Source organism: Ambystoma mexicanum, chromosome 7q (genome assembly GCF_040938575.1).
Source record: "Ambystoma mexicanum isolate Mex_15411 chromosome 7q, UKY_AmexF1_1, whole genome shotgun sequence".
Classification (NCBI taxonomy): Eukaryota; Metazoa; Chordata; class Amphibia; order Caudata; family Ambystomatidae; genus Ambystoma; species Ambystoma mexicanum.
In genome coordinates, this window is record NC_090941.1 from 1,169,538,854 (window position 1) to 1,169,564,059 (window position 25,206).

The 25,206-nt window shown below is 46.4% G+C and overlaps 1 pseudogene; it reads right to left on the reverse strand.

Moving 5' to 3' along the window:
- The window catches only part of LOC138528731 (zinc finger protein 721-like), a 289,902-nt pseudogene extending 270,712 nt beyond the window's left edge, over positions 1-19,190 (reverse strand).
- Positions 19,191-25,206: the final 6,016 nt, after the last annotated feature.

Sequence of the window (25,206 nt, forward strand, 5' to 3'; positions counted from 1 at the left end):
CTTGGGTCACTCTAATGCCAAACTAATATCCTCCCATGACTCATGTGGGTGCAGGTCCCAGACTCGCAATATAGCTTGGGTCACTCTAACGCCAAACTAATATCCTATCATGGCCTCATGTTGGTGTGGGTCTCAGACTCGCAACATAGCTTAGGTCACTCTAATGCCAAACTAATATCCTCTCATGGCTCATGTGGGTGCGGGTCTCAGACTCCCAATATAGCTTGGGTCACTCTAACGCCAAACTAATATCCTCTCATGGCTCATGTGGGTGCATGTCTCAGACTCGCAATATAGCTTGGGTCACTCTAATGCCAAACTAATATCCTCCCATGGCTCATATGGGTGCAGGTCCAGGACTCCCAATATAGCTTGGGTCACTCTAATGCCAAACTAATATCCTCTCATGGCTCATGTGGGTGCGGGTCTCAAACTCTCAATATAGCTTTGGTCACTCTAATGCCAAACTAATATCCTCCCATGGCTCATGTGGATGCATGTCTCAGACTCGCAATATAGCATGGGTCACTCTAACGCCAAACTAATATCCTCTCATGGCCTCATGTGGGTGCAAGTCCAGGACTCGCAATATAGCTTGGGTCACTCTAATGCCAAGCTAATATCCTCCCATGGCTCATGTGGGTGCATGTCTCAGACTCGCAATATAGCTTTGGTCAATCTAATGCCAAACTAATATCCTCTCATGGCTCATGTGGGTGCGGGTCTCAGACTCGCAATATAGCTTGGGTCACTCTAATGCCAAACTAATATCCTCTCATGGCCTCATGTGGGTGCAGGTCTCAGACTCGCAATATAGCTTGGGTCCTCTAATCCCAAACTAATTTCCTCTCATGGATCATGTGGGTGTAGGTCCAGGACTCACAATATAGCTTGGGTCACTCTAATGCCAAACTAATATCCTCTCATGGCTAATGTGGGTGCAGGTCTCAGACTCGCAATATAGCTAGGGTCACTCTAATGCCAAACTAATATCCTCCCATGGCTCATGTGGATGCGGGTCTCAGACTCGCAATATAGCTTGGGTTACTCTAATGCCAAACTAATAACCTCTCATGGCTCATGTGGGTGAGGGTCTCAGACTTGCAATATAGCTTGGGTTACTCTAATGCCAAACTAATATCCTCTCATGGCTCATGTGGGTGTGGGTCTCAGACTCGCAATATAGCTTGTGTCACTCTAATGGCAAACTAATATCCTCTCATGGCCTCATGTGGGTGCAGGTCTCAGACTCGCAATATAGCTTGGGTCCCTCTAATGCCAAACTAATATCCTCTCATTGTTTCTTCAGTATGAATGTTTTTAATTCTTAAAGAGAAAAACACAGCCGACACGTGTTTCGACCACCGGTCATTCTGAAGGCCCATGTACACTCCCTATATCTCTTAGATTTGAGATCTCAATGTCAAATGAGCACACTTGATCTTATATTGAAAATTCAGAGATCCAATCCTGTACGAATTAGTCTATTGGGTCAAATAAGATGAATATTGGAAATTCCTGTAGTCTTATAATTGTAAGTTCAAGGCTCCAAAAATCAGAAATCAACATTTACTGGGCTTGATCCCAAACAATGTTCATCTAATTGCTTCAAAACCCCTTTTGAAGCAATTAGATGAACATTGTTTGGGATCAAGCCAAGTAAATGGTGATTGGAACTCTGAATTTTCAATATAAGATCAAATGTGATCATTTGACATTCAGATCTCAAATCTAAGAGATATAGGGAGTGTACATGGGACTTGAGAACGACCGGTGGTCGAAACACGTGTCGGCTGTGTTTTTCTCTTAAAGAATTAAAAACATTCATACTGAAGAAACATTTGGAGTGACTTTATGAATAATGATGTTGGACTTGTAATAATTTAAAACTTAGATCAAGTGTATGGTGTGAGCGCAAGATATCCTCCCGAATTACGATCGTTTCTATTTACTTGCTACAAGCTCTGTGGGAAGCTTGAGGGAAGAATATTACTTGCTGCCGACCTTCCTTTTAGGTTTTAAGAGTGGTAAATAGCGCATGCAATCGAATAGCGATCCCACAAAAAAACGCTAGCCTAATATCCTCTCATGGCTCATGTGGGTGCGGGTCTCAGACTCGCAATATAGCTTGGGTCACTCTAATGCCAAACTAATATCCTCTCATGGCCTCATGTGGGTGCAGGTCTCGGACTCGCAATATAGCTTGGGTCCCTCTAATGCCAAACTAATATCCTCTCATGGCTCATGTGGATGCAGGTCTCAGACTCGCAATATAGTTTGGGTCCCTCTAATGCCAAACTAATATCCTCTCATGGCTCATGTGGGTGCGGGCCTCAGACTCGCAATATAGCTTGGGTCACTCTAATGCCAAACTAATATCCTCTCATGCCCTCATGTGGGTGCAGGTCTCAGACTCGCAATATAGCTTGGGTCACTCTAATGCCAAACTAATATCCTCCCATGGCTCATATGGGTGCAGGTCCAGGACTCCCAATATAGCTTGGGTCACTCTAATGCCAAACTAATATCCTTCCATGGCTCATGTGGGTGCAGGTCCAGGACTCCCAATATAGCTTGGGTCCCTCTAACGCCAAACTAATATCCTCTCATGGCCTCATGTGGGTGCAGGTCTCAGACTCGCAATATAGCTTGGGTCACTCTAATGCCAAACTAATATCCTCTCATGGCTCATGTGGGTGCCGGTCTCAGACTCGCAATATAGCTTGGGTCACTCTAACGCCAAACTAATATCCTCTCATGGCCTCATGTGGGTGCAGGTCTCAGACTCGCAATATAGCTTGGGTCACTCTAATGCCAAACTAATATCCTCCCATGGCTCATATGGGTGCAGGTCCAGGACTCCCAATATAGCTTGGGTCACTCTAATGCCAAACTAATATCCTCCCATGGCTCATGTGGGTGCATGTCTCAGACTCGCAATATAGCTTGGGTCAATCTAATGCCAAACTAATATCCTCCCATGGCTCATATGGATGCAGGTCCAGGACTCCCAATATAGCTTGGGTCACTCTAATGCCAAACTAATATCCTCCCATGGCTCATGTGGGTGCATGTCTCAGACTCGCAATATAGCTTGGGTCAATCTAATGCCAAACCTATATCCTCTCATGGCTCATATGGATGCAGGTCCAGGACTCCCAATATAGCTTGGGTCACTCTAATGCCAAACTAATATCCTCTCATGGCTCATGTGGATGCGGGTCCCAGACTTGCAATATAGCTTGGGTCACTGTAATGCCAAACTAATATCCTCTCATGGCCTCATGTGGGTGCAGGTCTCAGACTCGCAATATAGCTTGGGTCACTCTAATGCCTAACTAATATCCTCTCATGGCTCATGTGGGTGCAGATCTCAGACTCTCAATATAGCTTAGATCATTCTACCACCAAAATAATATCCTCCCATGACTCATGTGGGTGCAGGTCCCAGACTCACAATATAGCTTGGGTCACTCTAACGCCAAACTAATATCCTCTCATAGCTCATGTGGATGCAGGTCTCAGACTCACAATATAGCTTGGGTCACTCTAATGCCAAACTAATATCCTCCCATGACTCATGTGGGTGCAGGTCCCAGACTCGCAATATAGCTTGGGTCACTCTAAAGCCAAACTAATATCCTCTCATGGCCTCATGTTGGTGTGGGTCTCAGACTCGCAACATAGCTTAGGTCACTCTAATGCCAAACTAATATCCTCTCATGGCTCATGTGGGTGCGGGTCTCAGACTCGCAACATAGCTTGGGTCACTCTAATGCCAAACTAATATCCTCCCATGACTCATGTGGGTGCAGGTCCCAGACTCGCAATATAGCTTGGGTCACTCTAATGCCAAACTAATATCCTCTCATGGCCTCATGTGGGTGCGGGTCTCGGACTCGCTATATAGCTTGGGTCACTCTAATGCCAAACTAATATCCTCTCATGGCTCATGTGGGTGCATGTCTCAGACTCGCAATATAGCTTGGGTCCCTCTAATATCAAACTAATATCCTCTCATGGCCTCATGTGGGTGTGGGTCTCAGACTTGCAATATAGCTTGGGTCCCTCTAATGCCAAACTAATATCCTCTCATGGCTCATGTGGATGCGGGTCTCAGACTCGCAATTTAGCTTGGGTCACTCTAATGCCAAACTAATATCCTCTCATGGCTCATGTGGGTGTGGGTCTCAGACACGCAATATAGCTTGGGTCACTTAATGCCAAACTAATATCCTCCCATGGCTCATGTGGGTGCAGGTCTCAGACTCGCTATATAGCTTGGGTCACTCTAATGCCAAACTAATATCCTCTCATGGCTCATGTGGGGGCAGGTCTCAGACTCGCAATATAGCTTTGGTCCCTCTAATGTCAAACTAATATCCTCTCATGGCCTCATGTGGGTGTGGGTCTCAGACTCGCAATATAGCTTAGGTCACTCTAATGCCAAACTAATATCCTCTCATTGCTCATCTGGATGCGGGTCTCAGACTCGCAATTTAGCTTGGGTCAGTCTAATGCCAAACTAATATCCTCTCATGGCTCATGTGGGTGTGGGTCTCAGACACGCAATATAGCTTGGGTCACTTAATGCCAAACTAATATCCTCTCATGGCTCATGTGGGTGTGGGTCTCAGACACGCAATATAGCTTGGGTCACTTAATGCCAAACTAATATCCTCTCATGGCTCATGTGGGTGCGGGTCTCAGACTCGCAATATAGGTTGTGTCACTCTAATGGCAAACTAATATCCTTCCATGGCTCATGTGGATGCGTGTCCCAGACTCGCAATATAGCTTGGGTCATTCTAACGCCAAACTAATATCCTCCCATGGCTCATGTGGGTGCGGGTCTAAGACTCGCAATATAGCTTAGGTCACTCTAATGCCAAACTAATATCCTCCCATGGCTCATGTGGGTGCAGGTCTCAGACTCGCTATATAGCTTGGGTCACTCTAATGCCAAACTAATATCCTCTCATGGCTCATGTAGGTGCATGTCTCAGACGCGCAATATAGCTTGGGTCACTTAATGCCAAACTAATATCCTCCCATGGCCTCATGTGGGTGTGGGTCCCAGACTCGCAATATAGCTTGGGTCACTCTAATGCCAAACTGATATCCTCTCATGGCCTTGTGTGGATGCAGGTCCCAGTCTCGCAATATAGCTTGGGTCACTCTAATGCCAAACTAACATCCTCCCATGACTCATGTGGGTGCAGGTCTCAGACTCGCAATATAGCTCGGGTCACCCTAATGCCAAACTAATATCCTCCCATGGCTCATGTGGGTGCGGGTATCATACTCGCAATATAGCTTGGGTCACTTAATGCCAAACTAATATCCTCTCATGGCTCATGTGGGTGCAGATCTCAGACTCGCAATATAGCATAGGTCATTCTAACACCAAACTAATATCCTCCCATGACTCATGTGGGTGCAGGTCCCAGACTCACAATATAGCTTGGGTCACTCTAACGCCAAACTAATATCCTCTCATGGCTCATGTGGGTGCAGGTCAGGACTCACAATATAGCTTGGGTCACTCTAATGCCAAACTAATATCCTCTCATGGCTCATGTGGGTGCGGGTCTCAGACTCGCAATATAGCTTGGGTCACTTAATGCCAAACTAATATCCTCTCATGGCTCATGTGGGTGCATGTCTCAGACTCGCAATATAGCTTGTGTCACTTAATGCCAAACTAATATCCTCCCATGGCCTCATGTGGGTGCGGGTCCCTGACTCGCAATATAGCTGGGTTTACTCTAATGCCAAACTAATATCCTCCCATGACTCATGCGGGTGCAGGTCCCAGACTCGCAATATAGCTTGGGAAACTCTATTGCCAAATTAATATCCTCTCAAGGCTCATGTGGGTGCGGGTCTCAGACTCGCAATATAGCTTGGGTCACCCTAATGACAAACTAATATCCTCCACGGCTCATGTGGGTGCGGGTACCAGACTCGCAATATAGCTTGGGTCACTTAATGCCAAACTAATATCCTCTCATGGCTCATGTGGGTGCAGGTCCAGGACTCACAATATAGTTTGGGTCACTCTAATGCCAAACTATTATCCTCTCATGGCTCATGTGGGTGCAGATCTCAGACTCGCAATATAGCTTAGGTCATTCTAACACCAAACTAATATCCTCCCATGACTCATGTGGGTGCATGTCTCAGACTCACAATATAGCTTGGGTCACTCTAATGCCAAACTAATATCCTCTCATGGCCTCATGTGGGTGCGGGTCCCAGACTCGCAATATAGCTTGTGTCACTCTAACGCCAAACTAATATCCTCTAATGGCCTAATGTGGGAGCAGGTCCAGGACTCGCAATATAGTTTGGGTCACACTAATGCCAAACTAATATCCTCACATGGCTCATGTGGGTGCATGTCTCAGACTCGCAATATAGCTTTTGTCCCTCTAATGCCAAACTAATATCCTCTCATGGCCTCATGTCGGTGCACGTCTCAGAATCGCAATATAGCTTGGGTCCCTCTAATGCCAAACTAATATCCTCTCATGGCTCATGTGGATGCAGGTCTCAGACTCGCAATTTAGCTTGGGTCCCTCTAATGCCAAACTAATATCCTCTCATTGGCCTCATGTGGGTGCGGGTCTCAGACTCGCAATATAGCTTGGGTCACTCTAATGCCAAACTAATATCCTCTCATGGCTCATGTGGGTGCAGGTCCAGGACTCACAATATAGCTTGGGTCACTCTAATGCCAAACTAATATCCTCTCATGGCTCATGTGGGTGCGGGTCTCAGACTCGCAATATAGCTTGGGTCACCCTAATGCCAAACTAATATCCTCCCATGGCTCATGTGGGTGCCGGTATCAGACTCGCAATATAGCTTGTGTCACTTAATGCCAAACTAATATCCTCTCATGGCTCATGTGGGTGTAGATCCAGGACTCACAATATAGCTTTGGTCACTCTAATGCCAAACTAATATCCTCTCATGGCTCATGTGGGTGCAGATCTCAGACTCGCAATATAGCTTGGGACACATAATGCCAAACTAATATCCTCTCATGGCTCATGTGGGTGCAGGTCCAGGACTCACAATATAGCTTCGGTCACTCTAATGCCAAACTAATATCCTCTCATGGCTCATGTGGGTGCGGGTCTCAGACTCGCAATATAGCTTGGGTCACTCTAACGCCAAACTAATATCCTCCCATGGTTCATGTGGGTGCGGGTATAAGACTCGCAATATAGCTTGGGTCACTCTAATGCCAAACTAATATCCTCTCATGGCTCATGTGGGTGCGGGTCTCAGACTCGCAATATAGCTTGGGTCATTCTAACGCCAAACTAATATCCTCCCATGGCTCATGTGGATGCGCGTCCCAGACTCGCAATATAGCTTGGGTCATTCTAACGCCAAACAAATATCCTCCCATGGCTCATGTGGGTGCGGGTCTAAGACTCGCAATGTAGCTTGGGTCACCCTAATGCCAAACTAATATCCTCTCATGGCTCATGTGGGTGCGGGTCTCAGACTCGCAATATAGGTTGTGTCACTCTAATGGCAAACTAATATCCTTTCATGGCTCATCTGGATGCAGGTCAAAGACTCGCAATATAGCTTGGGTCACTCTAACGCCAAACTAATATCCTCCCATGGCTCATGTGGGTGCGGGTCTAAGACTTGCAATATAGCTTGGGTCACTCTAATGCCAAACTAATATCCTCTCATGGCTCATGTGGTTGCGGGTCTCAGACTCGCAATATAGCTTGGGTCATTCTAACGCCAAACTAATATCCTCCCATGGCTCATGTGGATGCGCGTCCCAGACTCGCAATATAGCTTGGGTCATTCTAACTCCAAGCTAATATCCTCCCATGGCTCATGTGGGTGCGGGTCTAAGACTCGCAATGTAGCTTGGGTCACCCTAATGCCAAACTAATATCCTCTCATGGCTCATGTGGGTGCGGGTCTCAGACTCGCAATATAGGTTGTGTCACTCTAATGGCAAACTAATATCCTTTCATGGCTCATCTGGATGCGGGTCCCAGACTCGTAATATAGCTTGGGTCACTTTAATGCCAAATTAATATCCTCTCATGGCTCATGTGGATGAGGGTTCCAGACTCGCAATATAGCTTGGGTCATTCTAACGCCAAGCTAATATCCTCCCATGGCTCATGTGGGTGCGGGTCTAAGACTCGCAATGTAGCTTGGGTCACCCTAATGCCAAACTAATATCCTCTCATGGCTCATGTGGGTGCGGGTCTCAGACTCGCAATATAGGTTGTGTCACTCTAATGGCAAACTAATATCCTTTCATGGCTCATCTGGATGCGGGTCCCAGACTCGTAATATAGCTTGGGTCACTTTAATGCCAAATTAATATCCTCTCATGGCTCATGTGGATGCGGGTTCCAGACTCGCAATATACCTTGAGTCACTCTAATGCCAAACTGATATCCTCTCATGGCCTCGTGTGGATGCAGGTCCCAGTCTCGCAATATAGCTTGGGTCACTCTAATGCCAAACTAATATCCTCCCATGGCTCATGTGGGTGCGGGTCTAAGACTCGCAATATAGCTTGGGTCACTCTAATGCCAAACTAATATCCTCCCATGGCTCATGTGGGTGCAGGTCTCATACTCGCTACATAGATTGGGTCACTCTAATGCCAAACTAATATCCTCTCATGGCTCATGTGGGAGCATGTCTCAGACTCGCAATATAGCTTGGGTCACTTAATGCCAAACTAATATCCTCCCATGGCCTCATGTGGGTGCAGGTCCCAGACTCGCAATATAGCTTGGGTAACTCTAATGCCAAACTAATATCCTCTTATGGCTCATGTGTGTGCGGGTCTCAGACTCGCAATATAGCTTGGGTCACCCTAATGCCAAACTAATATCCTCCCATGGCTCATGTGGGTGCGGGTATCAGACTCGCAATATAGCTTGTGTCACTTAATGCCAAACTAATATCCTCTCATGGCTCATGTGGGTGTAGATCCAGGACTCACAATATAGCTTGGGTCACTCTAATGCCAAACTAATATCCTCTCATGGTTCATGTGGGTGCAGATCTCAGACTCGCAATATAGCTTAGATCATTCTACCACCAAACTAATATCCTCCCATGACTGATGTGGGTGCAGGTCCCAGACTCACAATATAGCTTGGGTCACTCTAACGCCAAACGAATATCCTCTCATAGCGCATGTGGATGCGGGTCTCAGACTCACAATATAGCTTTGGTCACTCTAATGCCAAACTAATATCCTCCCATGACTCATGTGAGCGCAGGTCCCAGACTCGCAATATAGCTTGGGTCACTCTAACGCCAAACTAATATCCTCTCATGGCCTCATGTTGATGTGGGTCTCAAACTCTCAATATAGCTTTTTTCACTCTAATGCCAAACTAATATCCTCCCATGGCTCATGTGGGTGCATGTCTCAGACTCGCAATATAGCTTGGGTCACTCTAATGCCAAACTAATATCCTCTCATGGCCTCATGTGGGTGCACATCTCAGAATCGCAATATAGCTTGGGTCCCTCTAATGCCAAACTAATAACCTCTCATGGCTCATGTAGGTGCAGGTCTCAGACTCGCAATATAGCTTGGGTCCCTCTAATGCCAAACTAATATCCTCTCATTGGCCTCATGTGGGTGCGGGTCTCAGACTCGCAATATAGCTTGGGACACATAATGCCAAACTAATATCCTCTCATGGCTCATGTGGGTGCAGGTCCAGGACTCACAATATAGCTTCGGTCACTCTAATGCCAAACTAATATCCTCTCATGGCTCATGTGGGTGCGGGTCTCAGACTCGCAATATAGCTTGGGTCACTCTAACGCCAAACTAATATCCTCCCATGGCTCATGTGGGTGCGGGTCTAAGACTCGCGATATAGCTTGGGCCACTCTAATGCCAAACTAATATCCTCTCATGGCTCATGTGGGTGCGGGTCTCAGACTCGCAATATAGCTTGGGTCATTGTAACGCCAAACTAATATCCTCCCATGGCTCATGTGGATGCGCGTCAAAGACTCGCAATATAGCTTGGGTCATTCTAACGCCAAACTAATATCCTCCCATGGCTCATGTGGGTGCGGGCCTAAGACTCGCAATATAGCTTGGGTCACACTAATGCCAAACTAATATCCTCTCATGGCTCATGTGGGTGCGGGTCTCAGACTCGCAATATAGCTTGGGTCACTCTAATGCCAAACTAATATCCTCTCATGGCCTCATGTGGGTGCAGGTCTCAGACTCGCAATATAGCTTGGATCCCTCTAATGCCAAACTAATATCCTCTAATGGCCTCATGTGGGTGCAGGTCTCAGACTCGCAATATAGCTTGGGTCCCTCTAATGCCAATCTAATATCCTCTCATAGCTCATGTGGGTGCGGGTCCCAGACTCGCAATATAGTTTGGGTCACTCTAATGCCAAACTAATATCCTCACATGGCTCATGTGGGTGCATGTCTCAGACTCGCAATATAGCTTTTGTCCCTCTAATGCCAAACTAATATCCTCTCATGGCCTCATGTCGGTGCACATCTCAGAATCGCAATATAGCTTGGGTCCCTCTAATGCCAAACTAATAACCTCTCATGGCTCATGTAGGTGCAGGTCTCAGACTCGCAATATAGCTTGGGTCCCTTTAATGCCAAACTAATATCCTCTCATTGGCCTCATGTGGGTGCGGGTCTCAGACTCGCAATATAGCTTGGGACACATAATGCCAAACTAATATCCTCTCATGGCTCATGTGGGTGCAGGTCCAGGACTCACAATATAGCTTCGGTCACTCTAATGCCAAACTAATATCCTCTCATGGCCTCATGTGGGTGCAGGTCTCAGACTCGCAATATAGCTTGGGTCACTCTAACGCCAAACTAATATCCTCCCATGGCTCATGTGGGAGCGGGTCTAAGACTCGCAATATAGCTTGGGCCACTCTAATGCCAAACTAATATCCTCTCATGGCTCATGTGGGTGCGGGTCTCAGACTCGCAATATAGCTTGGGTCATTCTAACGCCAAACTAATATCCTCCCATGGCTCATGTGGATGCACGTCAAAGACTCGCAATATAGCTTGGGTCATTCTAACGCCAAACTAATATCCTCCCATGGCTCATGTGGGTGCGGGTCTAAGACTCGCAATATAGCTTGGGTCACTCTAATGCCAAACTAATATCCTCTCATGGCTCATGTGGGTGCGGGTCTCAGACTCGCAATATAGCTTGGGTCACTCTAATGCCAAACTAATATCCTCTCATGGCCTCATGTGGGTGCAGGTCTCAGACTCGCAATATAGCTTGGATCCCTCTAATGCCAAACTAATATCCTCTAATGGCCTCATGTGGGTGCAGGTCTCAGACTCGCAATATAGCTTGGGTCCCTCTAATGCCAAACTAATATCCTCTCATGGCTCATGTGGGTGCGGGTCTCAGACTCGCAATATAGCTTGGGTCACTTAATGCCAAACTAATATCCTCTCATGGCTCATGTGGGTGCAGGTCCAGGACTCACAATATAGCTTGGGTCACTCTAATGCCAAACTAATATCCTCTCATGGCTCATGTGGGTGCAGATCTCAGACTCTCAATATAGCTTAGATCATTCTACCACCAAACTAATATCCTCCCATGACTCATGTGGGTGCAGGTCCCGGACTCACAATATAGCTTGGGTCACTCTAACGCCAAACTAATATCCTCTCATAGCTCATGTGGATGCAGGTCTCAGACTCACAATATAGCTTGGGTCACTCTAATGCCAAACTAATATCCTCCCATGACTCATGTGGGTGCAGGTCCCAGACTCGAAATATAGCTTGGGTCACTCTAACACCAAACTAATATCCTCTCATGGCCTCATGTTGGTGTGGGTCTCAGACTCGCAACGTAGCTTGGGTCACTCTAACGCCAAACTAATATCCTCTCATGGCCTTGTGTGGGTGTGGGTCTCAGACTCGCAATATAGCTTAGGTCACTCTAATGCCAAACTAATATCCTCTCATGGCCTCATGTGGGTGCGGGTCTCGGACTCGCTATATAGCTTGGGTCACTCTAATGCCAAACTAATATCCTCTCACGGCTCAAGTGGGTGCATGTCTCAGACTCGCAATATAGCTTGGGTACCTCTAATGTCAAACTAATATCCTCTCATGGCCTCATGTGGGTGTGGGTCTCAGACTCGCAATATAGCTTAGGTCACCCTAATGCCAAACTAAATCCTCGCATAGCTCATGTGGATGCGGGTCTCAGACTCGCAATTTAGCTTGGGTCACTCTAATGCCAAACTAATATCCTCTCATGGCTCATGTGGGTGTGGGTCTCAAACACGCAATATAGCTTGGGTCACTTAATGCCAAACTAATATCCTCCCATGGCTCATGTGGGTGCAAGTCTCAGACTCGCTATATAGCTTGGGTCACTCTAATGCCAAACTAATATCCTCTCATGGCTGATGTGGGTGCAGGTCTCAGACTCGCAATATAGCTTGGGTCCCTCTAATGTCAAACTAATATCCTCTCATGGCCTCATGTGGGTGTGGGTCTCAGACTCGCAATATAGCTTAGGTCACTCTAATGCCAAACTAATATCCTCTCATAGCTCATGTGGATGCGGGTCTCAGACTCGCAATTTAGCTTGGGTCAGTCTAATGCCAAACTAATATCCTCTCATGGCTCATGTGGGTGTGGGTCTCAGACACGCAATATAGCTTGGGTCACTTAATGCCAAACTAATATCCTCTCATGGCTCATGTGGGTGTGGGTCTCAGACACGCAATATAGCTTGGGTCACTTAATGCCGAACTAATATCCTCTCATGGCTCATGTGGGTGCGGGTCTCAGACTCGCAATATAGGTTGTGTCACTCTAATGGCAAACTAATATCCTCCCATGGCTCATGTGGATGCGTGTCCCAGACTCGCAATATAGCTTGGGTCATTCTAACGCCAAACTAATATCCTCCCATGGCTCATGTGGGTGCGGGCCTCAGACTTGCAATATAGCTTGGGTCACCCTAATGCCAAACTAATATCCTCCTATGGCTCATGTGGATGCACGTCCCAGACTCGCAATATAGCTAGGGTCATTCTAATGCCAAACTAATATCCTCTCATGGCTCATGTGGGTGCGGGCCTCAGACTTGCAATATAGCTTGGGTCCCTCTAATGCCAAACTAATATCCTCTCATGGCTCATGTGGGTGTGGGCCTCAGACTTGCAATATAGCTTGGGTCACTTAATGCCAAACTAATATCCTTCCATGGCTCTCTGAATTTTCAATATAAGATCAAGTGTGATCATTTGACATTGAGATCTCAAATCTAAGAGATATAGGGAGTGTACACGAGACTTGAGAACGACCGGTGGTCGAAACACGTGTCGGCTGTGTTTTTCTCTTAAAGCCTTAAAAACATTCATACTGAAGAAACATTTGGAGTGACTTTATGAATAATGATGTTGGACTTGTAATAATTTAAAACTTAGATCAAGTGTATGGTGTGAGCGCAAGATATCCTCCCGAATTACGATCGGTTCTATTTACTTGCTACAAGCTCTGTGGGAAGCTTGAGGGAAGAATATTACTTGCTGCCGACCTTCCTTTTAGGTTTTAAGAGTGGTAAATAGCGCATGCAATCGAATAGCGATCCCACAAAAAACCGCTAGCCTAATATCCTCTCATGGCTCATGTGGGTGCGGGTCTCAGACTCGCAATATAGCTTGGGTCACTCTAATGCCAAACTAATATCCTCTCATGGCCTCATGTGGGTGCAGGTCTCGGACTCGCAATATAGCTTGGGTCACTCTAATGCCAAATTAATATCCTCCCATGGCTCATGTGGGTGCATGTCTCAGACTCGCAACATAGCTTGGGTCACTCTAATGCCAAACTAATATCCTCCCATGGCTCATGTGGGGGCATGTCTCAGACTCGCAATATAGCTTAGGTCACTCTAATGCCAAACTAATATCCTCTCATGGCTCATGTGGGTACATGTCTCAGACTCGCAATACAGTTTGGGTCCCTCTAATGCCAAACTAATATCCTCTCATGGCTCATGTGGGTGCAGGCCTCAGACTTGCAATATAGCTTGGGTCCCTCTAATGCCAAACTAATATCCTCTCATGGCTCATGTGGGTGCGGGCCTCAGACTTGCAATATAGCTTGGGTCATTCTAACGCCAAACTAATATCCTCTCATGGCTCATGTGGATGCGCATCCCAGACTCGCAATATAGCTAGGGTCATTCTAATGCCAAACTAATATTCTCTCATGGCTCATGTGGGTGTGGGCCTCAGACTTGCAATATAGCTTGGGTCCCTCTAATGCCAAACTAATATCCTTCCATGGCTCATGTGCTTGCAGGTCCACGGCTCACAATATAGCTTGGGTCACTTAATGCCAAACTAATATCCTCTCATGGCTCATATAGGTGCAGGTCCAGGACTCCCAATATAGCTTGGGTCACTCTAACGCCAAACTAATATCCTCTCATGGCTCATGTGGGTGCATGTCTCAGACTCGCAATATAGCTTGGGTCACTCTAATGCCAAACTAATATCCTCCCATGGCTCATATGGGTGCAGGTCCAGGACTCCCAATATAGCTTGGGTCACTCTAATGCCAAACTAATATCCTCTCATGGCTCATGTGGGTGCGGGTCTCAAACTCTCAATATAGCTTTGGTCACTCTAATGCCAAACTAATATCCTCCCATGGCTCATGTGGGTGCATGTCTCAGACTCGCAATATAGCATGGGTCACTCTAACGCCAAACTAATATCCTCTCATGGCCTCATGTGGGTGCAAGTCCAGGACTCGCAATATAGCTTGGGTCACTCTAATGCCAAGGTAATATCCTCCCATCGCTCATGTGGGTGCATGTCTCAGACTCGCAATATAGCTTGGGTCAATCTAATGCCAAACTAATATCCTCTCATGGCTCATGTGGGTGCGGGTCTCAGACTCGCAATATAGCTTGGGTCACTCTAATGCCAAACTAATATCCTCTCATGGCCTCATGTGGGTGCAGGTCTCAGACTCGCAATATAGCTTGGGTCCTCTAATGCCAAACTAATTTCCTCTCATGGATCATGTCGGTGCGGGTCTCAGACTCGCAATATAGCTTGGGTCACTTAATGCCAAACTAATATCCTCTCATGGCTCATGTGGGTGTAGGTCCAGGACTCACAATATAGCTTGGGTCACTCTAATGCCAAACTAATATCCTCTCATGGCTAATGTGGGTGCAGGTCTCAGACTCGCAATATAGCTAGGGTCACTCTAATGCCAAACTAATATCCTCCCATGGCTCATGTGGATGCGGGTCTCAGACTCGCAATATAGCTTGGGTTACTCTAATGCCAAACTAATAACCTCTCATGGCTCATGTGGGTGAGGGTCTCAGACTTGCAATATAGCTTGGGTTACTCTAATGCCAAACTAATATCCTCTCATGGCTCATGTGGGTGTGGGTCTCAGACTCGCAATATAGCTTGTGTCACTCTAATGGCAAACTAATATCCTCTCATGGCCTCATGTGGGTGCAGGTCTCAGACTCGCAATATAGCTTGGGTCCCTCTAATGCCAAACTAATATCCTCTCATTGTTTCTTCAGTATGAATGTTTTTAATTCTTAAAGAGAAAAACACAGCCAACACGTGTTTCGACCACCGGTCATTCTGAAGGCCCGTGAACACTCCCTATATCTCTTAGATTTGAGATCTCAATGTCAAATGATCACACTTGATCTTATATTGAAAATTCAGAGATCCAATCCTGTACGAATTAGTCTATTGGGTCAAATAAGATGAATATTGGAAATTCCTGTAGTCTTATAATTGTAAGTTCAAGGCTCCAAAAATCAGAAATCAACATTTACTGGGCTTGATCCCAAACAATGTTCATCTAATTGCTTCAAAACCCCTTTTGAAGCAATTAGATGAACATTGTTTGGGATCAAGCCAAGTAAATGGTGATTGGAACTCTGAATTTTCAATATAAGATCAAATGTGATCATTTGACATTCAGATCTCAAATCTAAGAGATATAGGGAGTGTACATGGGACTTGAGAACGACCGGTGGTCGAAACACGTGTCGGCTGTGTTTTTCTCTTAAAGAATTAAAAACATTCATACTGAAGAAACATTTGGAGTGACTTTATGAATAATGATGTTGGACTTGTAATAATTTAAAACTTAGATCAAGTGTATGGTGTGAGCGCAAGATATCCTCCCGAATTACGATCGTTTCTATTTACTTGCTACAAGCTCTGTGTAAAGCTTGAGGGAAGAATATTACTTGCTGCCGACCGTCCTTTTAGGTTTTAAGAGTGGTAAATAGCGCATGCAATCGAATAGCGATCCCACAAAAAACCGCTAGCCTAGTATCCTCTCATGGCTCATGTGGGTGCGGGTCTCAGACTCGCAATATAGCTTGGGTCACTCTAATGCCAAACTAATATCCTCTCATGGCCTCATGTGGGTGCAGGTCTCGGACTCGCAATATAGCTTGGGTCCCTCTAATGCCAAACTAATATCCTCTCATGGCTCATGTGGATGCAGGTCTCAGACTCGCAATATAGTTTGGGTCCCTCTAATGCCAAACTAATATCCTCTCATGGCTCATGTGGGTGCGGGCCTCAGACTCGCATTATAGCTTGGGTCACTCTAATGTCAAACTAATATCCTCCCATGGCTCATATGGGTGCAGGTCCAGGACTCCCAATATAGCTTGGGTCACTCTAATGCCAAACTAATATCCTTCCATGGCTCATGTGGGTGCAGGTCCAGGACTCACAATATAGCTTGGGTCCCTCTAACGCCAAACTAATATCCTCTCATGGCCTCATGTGGGTGCAGGTCTCAGACTCGCAATATAGCTTGGGTCACTCTAATGCCAAACTAATATCCTCTCATGGCTCATGTGGGTGCCGGTCTCAGACTCGCAATATAGCTTGGGTCACTTTAACGCCAAACTAATATCCTCTCATGGCCTCATGTGGGTGCAGGTCTCAGACTCGCAATATAGCTTGGGTCACTCTAATGCCAAACTAATATCCTCCCATGGCTCATATGGGTGCAGGTCCAGGACTCCCAATATAGCTTGGGTCACTCTAATGCCAAACTAATATCCTCCCATGGCTCATGTGGGTGCATGTCTCAGACTCGCAATATAGCTTGGGTCAATCTAATGCCAAACTAATATCCTCCCATGGCTCATATGGATGCAGGTCCAGGACTCCCAATATAGCTTTGGTTACTCTAATGCCAAACTAATATCCTCCCATGGCTCATGTGGGTGCATGTCTCAGACTCGCAATATAGCTTGGGTCAATCTAATGCCAAACTTATATCCTCTCATGGCTCATATGGATGCAGGTCCAGGACTCCCAATATAGCTTGGGTCACTGTAACGCCAAACTAATATCCTCTCATGGCTCATGTGGATGCGGGTCCCAGACTTGCAATATAGCTTGGGTCACTCTAATGCCAAACTAATATCCTCTCATGGCCTCATGTGGGTGCAGGTCTCAGACTCGCAATATAGCTTGGGTCACTCTAATGCCTAACTAATATCCTCTCATGGCCTCATGTGGGTGCAGGTCTCAGACTCGCAATATAGGTTGTGTCACTCTAATGCCAAACTAATATCCTCCCATGGCTCATATGGGTGCAGGTCCAGGACTCCCAACATAGCTTGGGTCACTCTAATGCCAAACTGATATCCTCTCATGGCTCATGTGGGTGCAACCACCCTTGGGTGAAATTGCATCTTGGTTGATAATTGCGTACCTGTCACATGTTATTGGAGTCGTCGGCCCGGTCTAGAGGCGCTGTGTGCGCGTTTAATCATTATTCATAAAGCTCCTATATCCTATCGAGTTCCATGTAAGGGACTGTATGCCCTTTACCGTGGATTGTGGGGGATTGTGGGCTCAAGCGTTCCCCATTAGTCCTGCTTTCCGGCATCTAAAGGAGCTCCGGGCAATAATTCGCCATAACAACCTCTGTCCTGAGCGCTCCTGCCCGTGATTCTGATTCTCGCTTTACTTCCTGACAAGAGGTTACATGTTAGCCCATGTGTCCTGTGATGTCAATCTCTGTCCTAAGCATGTTCACGGCTATCTTACATGTTCTGTCCATCTGGGAAACACACATGATGTAAATCACGTGGGTGGGAGGCCTGCTCATGGTATTCCATGAAACCGTACCAAGGAGTCACGTGCTGGCGATGTAGGGCTCTCTTCTGATCTACAGTATATGGTGAGCGCTGCCTGACATTCCCAAACAGCCACAACACGATACATGGCAGGTGCCACAGATCAGCAGACAGCTCAGCAGGTGAAAGCTGCTACCGTAAACTAGTCAGCACCAAGGGCCCCTCAAGCATAGCTTGGGGAGCAGGGGAGTGGGGGCGTGGGGGGCATTGAAGGGAATCGGCGTGCAGGAGGCCTGGCATGTGAGTCAGCTGTGTACCAGGAGGATGGCACTGCCAACAGCGTGTGAGTTCAGAGCCACGCCTAAAGTGTGATTGCTAATGGCAAACAGACATCCAAAAAAATGAGATAACTATATCACAGACATGACACATCACACTCCTGCACACCCCTCACTCACCTGACCAGAAGCTGCTGGGGCCACCGACTCTCCGATGTGATGTCACTGCTGCTGTAATATCAGTTTCTGGCTGAAACTTGTTACTAGATGAGGGTCAGTCATCAGACTCCAGATTCAGACACCCGCATATTGACAGCCACCACCTTCTGATGCACTGCACAAGCCCAGAACCCGAGACACTGCTCCCTAGGGCAGTTTAGGAACAGTATGGACACAGCTGCATAGCAACAGAGACTGAGACACTGATCCCCAGGGCAGTTTAGGAGCAACAAGTACACAGCAGCACAAGCCCAGAGCCTGAGACACTGCTTCCTAGGGCATGCATGCCCAGAGGCTGAGACTGGGCTCTCTAGGGCCTGCAGGCCCAGAGCTGTGACACTGCTCCCCAGGGCATCTTAGGAGCAACAAGTACACAGCAGCACACCCCTCACTCACCTCATAAGATGCTGCTGGGGCCTCACACTCTCCGATGTGATGTCACTGCTGCTGTAAACTGGTCACAAGGTGAGGGTCAGTCATCAGACTCCAGATTCAGACACCTACATATTAAGGCCACCATCTTCTGATGCACTGCACAAGCCCAGAGCCTGAGACACTGCTCCCCGGGGCAGTTTAGGAGCAGTATGTGCACAGCAGCACAAGCCCAAAGCCTGAGACACTGCTCTCCAGGGCCTGCAAGCCCAGAGACTGTGACACCGCTCCCCAGGGCAGCTTCGGAGCAGCATGTACACAGCAGCACAAGCCCAGAGAAAAGACACTGCTCTTGGAGGCATGCAAGCCCAGACCCTGAGACACTGCTCTTGGGGGCAGGCAAGCCCAGAGACTGAGACACTGCTCCTCAGGGCAGCTTAGGAGCAGAATGCACACAGCAGCACAAAAGACTCGAGCCTGAGACACTGCTCTCCAGGGCCTGCAAGCCCAGAGCCCAAGACACTGCTCTGGGGCATGCAAGCCCAGAGACTGTGACACCGCTCCCCAGGGCAGCTTAGGAGCAGCATGTACACAGCAGCACAAGCTCAGAGAAAAGACACTGCTCTTGGAGGCATGCAAGCCAGGACCCTGAGACACTGCTCTTGGGGGCAGTTTAGGAGCAGAATGCGCACAGCAGCACAAAAGCCTCGAGCCTGAGACACTGCTCCCCAGGGCAGTTTAGGAGCAGTATGTGCACAGCAGCACAAGCCCAAAGCCTGAGACACTGCTCTCCAGGGCCTGCAAGCCCAGAGCCCAAGACACTGCTCTGGGGCATGCAAGCCCAGAGACTGTGACACCGCTCCCCAGGGCAGCTTAGGAGCAGCATGTACACAGTAGCACAAGCCCAGAGAAAAGACACTGCTCTTGGAGGCATGCAAGCCCAGACCCTGAGACACTGCTCTTGGGGGCAGTTTAGGAGCAGAATGCACACAGCAGCACAAAAGCCTCGAGCCTGAGACACTGCTCTTAGGGGCATGAACGCCCAGAGACTGAGATACTGCTCTCTGGGGCAGCTTAGGGGCAGCATGTAGAAAACTATATAAGCACACTGCCTAAGGCATGGATCTTGAACACATGGTCACATGCAGCACCAGGCCAGATCCACGAGATATATGACTTTAATCTTCGGATTCCAATAAATGTTTGGCAAAATTCCAACTTAAAAATAAAAAAACATCTGGCTCAATACTTTAGGCTACATACTTCAGTGGCCTTCACGTAGAACATTGTGCAGCATCCATGCATGTAATGATCCATGCATGCAGTATGCATAACATGGTCCATGCATGCATGTAATGATCCATGCATGCAGTATGCATAAAATGGTCCATGCATGCTGTTTACTCCACATGCATTGTTTTGCAAATGTGCTTCTTTCCGCCACACCCATCTAACACCTGATAGCCACCTAACCCCCTCCACCCACACGAGATGTCGATGCAGTCAGAGCAGGGGCGCCCCCAGGGGGTGGCCAAGGGGGGCCATGGCCACCCTTATAAAAATGCTGGCCCCCCCATCGGCCACCCTGCAAAAAAGCAAACAAAATAATATTTTTTTTTCCGCACTGAACTGTGCATGGACAAATAACATGCACAGTGTGGTGCGAAAATAAATGTCTTTTTATTTTTGCTTTTTTGCCTCCGCCCGGGGTTAGAGAGGCACGTATGATGGTGGCCCCCCCATTGCTGACTGATCTCACATGCTCAGTCAGTGAACCCCGAGTGAGGGCCTGAGGTGGAGAAGTAGAAAGGCATCATGTGGGAGAGAGGACACAAAAGATGATGAGAGGGAGGAAGCAAGAGCAGGTGGACTGGGGATTCAGCGACTACAGAGGGGGGGGAGAAAGCACGAGCAGGGAAAGTGACTGTCCCCACTCCGTCCAAGTCACGGCTTAAATTAGTTACATTTTCCTTTCGAGTTGGGTCCCTCTATATTCTGAACAAACAAGCAAAAAACTTGCTGAGATTTGAATTTATGCTGTTGTCCTTCCAGAACACCCTCTTTCTCTCAGCCCACTACATAGAGATGTATGAACATGAAACCCTTCACTCCACGCTACACATTATTGTTAGTACTGAGTGCACACGAGAATAAGCACTGGAGCTGTGGCAGTGAACGTTTTTGTTGTTGCTCTGGGTGAAAGGCCATTTTGCCATCCCATCCAGACACAGGCCCTTCCATGCCGCAAGCACCACGGCCATGTGGACTATTTCCCTCTCAGGTTTTAAACTATCTTTTTAAAACATACCAGGAAAGATTATGAAATGACTACAGCAGGAAAGATTAAAAGTGACGACCCCCATGCACCTCTGTCCCCAAACACTCACACACACGCATTGAGCAGGTCCTCATTGCTTCAGCTGTGCAAACCTTTAGCCCATTGAACAGGGGAGGCGCCATTAGTCACAAGCACTGAAAACTGCAATCTACCGTGCCAAACGGGACCATAAAGATTCTTCAGCACGAATACTACAACTCAACATGTAGTGAAGGCCCCTGTACACCTACCTATCTACAAAATGCATAGCATAGCTGAATTCATGAGACCCTTGGGAAAATAAAAAGATCCCTGGGTGACGGTGGGGAGGGAGCATGTGTTACCAGGGTATCTTTATAATTATTCTAAGTGCAAGACCAGGATCCAAACCTGTGTTGCTATGTATGTTGTCAAGTTGCCCCTGAGCTATCCACCCGGCCTATGTAAATGATAGCATTCATGTCTCCTATTTGTACCTTTACTCAACAAAGGGCTGCTAAATTGATGTATGAACAGGGAGGCCAGAGTTCTAATGCCAGCTCCACTGAAGCAATGTGTGTGATTCTTGGCAAATCACCTTATATCGCTTGTCCTAAATCCCCTCATTTGGCACACTTGGGAGTATTCAAAATAACTTAAACCCTGTATCAAGCATTACATGAAAACTAAAGTAAATTTTACTATAGAGTTTTTCCTATCCCCCAAACAATATAGATATGCAGTACCAACCTGTCCATCATGAAGGATAATGGATATTTAATTATTTAACTGGTTTGGGTAGGGAACCCAAGTGAAAGCAATTCAGAACTGGAACCAAAGAGTGATGCTGAGAGCACTATAAGAACATGTTTATTACCACGCTGCATCTGCACTGCACGTACTAGGAAAAGTGCATGTATGTTTCTTGATGCATAATTATAAGCAAGAACTGACCCAAACACAGGTTAAGATGTATAAGTGGGATAAAGAAATTCAATTAAATTCCATTTAAAAATTGGAACATCTGTACAGTATATCTCAAAATTGGGAATTTGCACTTCCACCCACAGATGGCTGCAGGAAATGAGCCTTGCTTTCACTGCAGACATGGACATGGCTGTGCATGCAATGCCTACCCATGACAGCCACTATCCTGCAATGCTTCCCAATAAGTATCTGAATACGCACACTGTGCATACCTAGATCCTCAGAACATGAGAGGCCACTGTGACACTAAACAAAGCCGAAAGGTGAGGACACTTGAACGGGCACTCATCTTGCAGAAACGCAGACAAGCAGACCACAGGCCTTAGTAAAATGGCAGCATACGCACCCGGAAATAAACACATCCTGAGCCTGGATGTGCGCATTTCTGCATTGGCTCATGCTTCCAGCCAGGCTGTGTTTATTTCCGAGTTTCCATCCTCGACTAGACTGCATGTAGGTTGTTGTGCGCAAAAGGCTTTTAGGAACAATTGTGCAGGGTCTGGCCAGTGGTTTACGTCTTCGTTTCACCATCGCCAAAGGTAGAGGTTTTATTTTGTTGTTGAATTGAAAATAGTGTTTCTGTAACGACGATATGCATTTTACTAAATACAAACATGAGTACAGTTCTTTCCATTTCAGCAGAGCTGTCATGATGTGAATATCTTTTGGTGTGGTTGCAAGTGCTTGCTTATGGCACCTTATTCTAAAGGCACTTCCATGGTACCTCCAAGTATCAAAGACTGATGATATTCCTTGAAATTTCCATTTCTGTCAAGTCATTTCTATTGGTGCACATTTGGAGGTTTTCATGTACTTTGCCCAGAGAGCCTGAACAGAGCTCTAATAGATGACTTCCCTGCATCTGCAATGATTCTGCAATTTTCTTTTTTGTGTTAAAATGCCATCGGCCACTAATGTTACCAAAAAAGTAGATTGGGGCAGGTGTGGGTGGATTGGGGGTGCGAGTGAGACCGTACGGAATTGAGGGCACTGCATTTGGGGGGAAAGTAGCAGGACTTTTTCAGTGGCTCACACCCCCACTCTTGCAATGCTGGATACTCCCCTGACCACCACCATAGAATATTCTCTTGCCTCATCCATGTTCACTCGAGCTTTCTGTCCGGGTTGCTTCCTCCCTGAATAATATGATTGTGACACTTTAGCAAACTGTCCTCTCCTGCTATATTTCCAGCACACCCCTTTTATTGCTGAACAATCTGGGTCCGACACCATGTGACCTATGAATTCATACTGGAAACAAGCACATTTGAAGCTTGTTCCCACTAATGGACTTCCTTGAGCACTTGGAGCTTTGTTCTTCTTAGCCACCACTGCTTTTATACCTTGCGCTGCTGGAAGTGGATCCGAGGTATTCTTAATAAGGCTTACATACTGCCTCTTTGCCCGAGCAGTTCATTAATGTGGTATGTTTGGGTCCATCCGAAAATGTGTTGCCACCCATTGCTAGTAAATAAAACTTGAACAAGTCTTCCCACTCTGTAATGGGTTCTCCCTGGCTGTCCAACAACTTGGCTGGAGGTGTTATTCCCAGATTCGCCATTCTTTGTTCCTTTTCTGCAACTGTCCCTTTCCACAAAACAGGATAATTCAGCTGTTCTCTTCCACGATCTTTACTCCACGTGGAACATTCCCTGCTAGCTGGGTCTTTAGTGGCTCCACACTTAATTTGTACACTAAGTACATCTACTTGAGTAGCCACTCAGATTTGGCTGGTCTATTCCTGGTGTGGTAGCAACATGTAACATCTGTATGTTTGCGTTATGTTTAGTGAATTCACGTTGACTAGTTGCACTTATGGCATATCATATTTCTTTGCACTTTGGATGGGCTGTGCATGAATACAAGAGGAGAAACTATGTGGATTCCCTATTAGTGGTAGCAAGCGTTGTTATAATTTAGTTTATTTTTTGGTCTATGTGTGTGTGTGTGGAGTGTTTTGCTTGTAGCATAAGGATATTTAGAGTTTGGTGTCTCGTGGGCTGTATTTTGGGATTGTGTGCATGCTTGAATGTGGTACTGGTATTAGTCTATGCTCATCAGATACATTAATTAGTTAACTGTTAAATAATACATGGAACTATATCAATGTGCAATTCGTTCTCTCATATACACATAGTTTTCAACTGGACTATATACTACATCACCATAAGAGATTTCCTGAAATTCAGTTATGTGTTTGTTTTGGTGCCACCCCAAGATTTCATGTGGCCTCATCAGGCCACCCCTATGAAAAATGGCTGGGGGCGCCACTGAGTCAGAGGTGTGTTGCTTCCAATGCAATGCGCACGCAGGACGGTTTTGACCTTCATGAAGCAGTGCTCTAGTAAAAAAGAAATCCACTTTTTGGATTGTTTGGGGATTGCTTCTGGCTTGTTTTCAAGCTGCAGATTTTTTTTTGCATTTATTTTGGATTGTTTGGGGATTTCTCCAAGCAAGGATTTTTTTTGTCTTGGGTAAGAGGATTTATTTTGGATTTTTACTGACTTTTTTCTCAGTAAAAACAATCCACTAACACTAATTGGCAGGCACACATTTCTACAGCATTTATTTTGGATTTTTGGACAAGCAAGGATTGTTTGGCCTTAAATTGGAGGATCTATTTTGGATTTTTTCCAACTTTTTTCTCAATAAAACCAATCCAGCAACATAGGCACACATGTTTACTGCAATTAAATGTTGGGAAAATAATGTCAAACTAGTTTCAACATTGGTTGCAGTTATTTAGCATTTTAAACTGATTAAAAATTTCACAGAGTTTAGGTTTGATCATTTTGCATTGTATTGGTGCAAATTACAAGTCCAACTGCACTTGACTAATTCTCCAGTAAATAATGCCTAGTCGCTAACATTCTGGGTA